The following is a 3,398-nucleotide window of genomic DNA, read 5'->3' as shown; positions in this document are numbered from 1 at the left end:
AAGTGATGTTTTCTGTATCTGATAGTTTTAGAAAAGAATAACATATACCAGGCTCTGAGAGACACACAATAATTATTAGTAGATCAGTTTTTTTATTTAAATGGGATTTGTTGACAAGAGAAATACGCATTAACACCAGACTTTTCTTAAGAATGTATGTTCTTCCTCTTAAAAGTCCCATCATGTCTCTGCATCAGGCTGCATCACATGCCATTTCAAATAGGATGTTAATCATGAGCCCAGTGTTCAGAGCCAAGACTCTATGTTCTTTTTAATCAAATGTCCCCATATTTGGAGACATTTCAGGGTGACTACTGGAATTTTAAATTTGAAGCAATGAAAAAAGCCTGGCAGCACCACAAAAGGCTGTAACAACAGGACGTGCAGCAGACAGGATTACTGAACATAGGACTTTCAGTGGATTCATTGTGAAATGCAAGCCAGACAGGGCATCGGATCACTGCAGCAGGGTGTGTGGGAAGTAACTAAGTACATTTACTCAACTATTGTACATAAGTACTACTTTGACATGTTTGTACTTTATAGGCATTTATTTTAACACTCAGTTACTTTGTACATAAACGCATGGTGTGATGAAGTACTGTACTGCTAAACTACACAGTATGTAATAATAAGAATATTAATAATACATTTTATTTAAGGGCGCCTTTCATGACACCCAAGGACACCGTACATTACAAACCGCTCCAAATACAATACTATAATGCTCTTACATGTATAAAAACTGAATAATATAATAAAGATAATAGTATAATCCATTCTGCAACAAGTGGTTTTACTCTTGAAACAGACTTAAATATTTCTGTACCTTAAATGATACTGAAATGGGCCATTGTGCAGAATTTTTTTTTTTGTACATTAAGTATATCTTGATGCTTATAGTTTTGTCCTTTTACTTAAGTAACATTTTGAAATCAGGATTTGTAATTGTAATAGAGTACTTTAAGACCATAGTATTTGTACTTAAGTAAAGGATATGAGTTGTTCTTCCAACACTGGCACTGGTGCAGCTTTTGCATAATTTAATAACCAGATGAGGGCACTTTAATTCAGCCTCCTGTAGCAGTAACAATGAAGCTGCTGGGCCCTGTGCAGAGGGGCTGAACCTCAGTGGGTTTTGTTGAGGTATTCACATATCCCAGTCAGTGTGAGGCCATTTTGTGATGCGCAGTGTGTTACCGAGGATGGATGAATGGAAGGAGGGCGTTTCGTAATACTGTACACATTTCAACAACCAGTTGAGTCTTCTCAACCTATAGTGCCACTACCTATAAACATCACTATGTTGCAGACATTTGACGCACCGAGGCGGTGCATTGTCCTGATGGCGCACATCAGATAAAGGTTATCATGGCAGATGCACGAGCAGAGCATTATGTAACAGACAGCTTTGATACAGAGGATATGTCAGTGTGCAGACTCAACACACGCTGCTCTCAAACTCACTCAATATGCGTGAAGACAAAGCACTGGGTATTACTATAAATGGATAAAAGGAAGAAAGAATAAAAAGAGCACGCACGCACGCACACTCAGTCACTAGTTTTGTTACTGCAGCACAGAGCATCCCCTCCTGTCGTGTCAGCTGTGTGTGTGTGTGTGTGTGTGTGTGTGTGTGTGTGTGTGTGTGTGTGTGTGCGCGTGCGTGTGCGTACGTGCAGGACTGCGGCATCTTACTTTGGGGTCTTTCTCATAATAATGCTGCTGCGTCCGGATCCAGCGGCCCCACCAGGAAGTCCCGGACGGTGTTGGCAAGGGCAAAGTAGTAGTCCCGTTTGGTGGCCACATTTCGGTCTTTCACCAGGGTGAAGTGGAGGTGTCTGTTGAAATTAGTTTTTAGGTCGGTGACGTTTTCCACTCCGGCCAGACCCCTTACAGAAATCTGCTTCCTCTTGTCCTGGTCTGTCAGCGGCTTGGCCATGCCTAATGCTAGTTTATGATTATTTTAAAGTTAAATGTCACCCGAAATCCTGCCCACTCTTCTTCAGACTCTCCTCTGAACACTGCCAGCCGGTAGTACGTGACGGTCAAGCCTGTTTTATAAACTTCACGTACCCAGTGACAAGCTAGCGTTTCCGGTCCAGGGGTCTACAAAATAAAAGCCGAATGATTTGTAAGTGCGTCACACGCCTGAATGTTACGTATTTTGGTATTTTCCTTTGCTAGCAGTAATTAGTAAGTTATGTGTGTTCAAGCCGTTGCTATTTTGAGCAAAAACAATCCTTAAAATGTAATGATTGCACGGTTGTCTGAAATTATTTTTAGTCAATTAGTAAGTGTGTGACTAAAACCTTATTTCCACGTCAAAGTTGCTTTATTTCCGCTACTGATTAGGTTAACTTGCCGCATCTCAGCATCCTCGGTTTACAAATCCTGCACAAACTGTTCTCATCTCCAATTATCATTGAGTTGAAAGTAAACTTAGGAACTATACCAAACAGGTTATTAAATCTATAGAAGCAAATAGAGGAAGGAACTAAGAGGTGGACACAATATGCTTTTAATTAATGTGACAAGTTGGTTAACGGTGGTTAAGTTTGAAAAAAAGGTCCAACATCTTTAACTTAGATATTAATGTGTAGCCTTAAAACAGTAATGTAATGGTGGAAAGGTCAGCTTAGGTGGAAAGGTCAGCTTAATATACTAGGGATCCGAATGTTTGACAAGCAAATTACATTTTCTGTTGTCAAATTAGCCAAACTTGTATTAAATCTCTCACACACAAAAACAGTTATTCAAGGTCCACTTCTAGCTTTTCCAGGTCTTTGTTGCAGTGAGCAGTTTCCTCCGTTGTCAAGAGCTCATACATATATATACACATATATATATACATACATATATATACATATGACTTAGGTCAGTGATAAGGTTGTATGTGGGGTAAATGACGATTGAACACACTACATCCACTAAGAAAGACCATGTGATGCGTTTGAAAGAGAAAAGAGAAATGTAAAGGGTTCTTTCAGTTAGGATAAATTGTCAACAAGAAGTTCCACATTAAGTCATGTAATACACAACCCAAGAAAAGCAGAACTGGAGTTCAATTTTGTTTGTCAAATGCAAACCCAATACGTCTCTCCAACATGGTAGAACTAATGAATCTCTTGTTGATATATTTGTCTTCAGATTTAACAGAAGTTTGTTGCTCATGTGCTTCAAAATAGGTTCGAAAGGGTAGAAATCCCTCATAAGTGTACAAATGTATATAAAAGTGGCAAGTGTAGACTTTCTGGTTGAGAGGCAGTGGGCAACATGGACAATGCCTGGTTATGTAACACATTTCAATGAGGCAGCCAGCAGGGTGACAGCCTCTTGGCAAGCATTCTGACATTCTTACATCCATGAAAGGAAAAACCAGTCTGTGCTCAATGACA

The sequence above is a fragment of the Notothenia rossii genome (assembly GCF_949606895.1).
Source record: "Notothenia rossii genome assembly, chromosome: 3".
Lineage (NCBI taxonomy): Eukaryota > Metazoa > Chordata > Actinopteri > Perciformes > Nototheniidae > Notothenia > Notothenia rossii.
The sequence above is the reverse complement of the archived record's forward strand: the minus strand, read 5'-3'. Positions refer to the sequence as shown.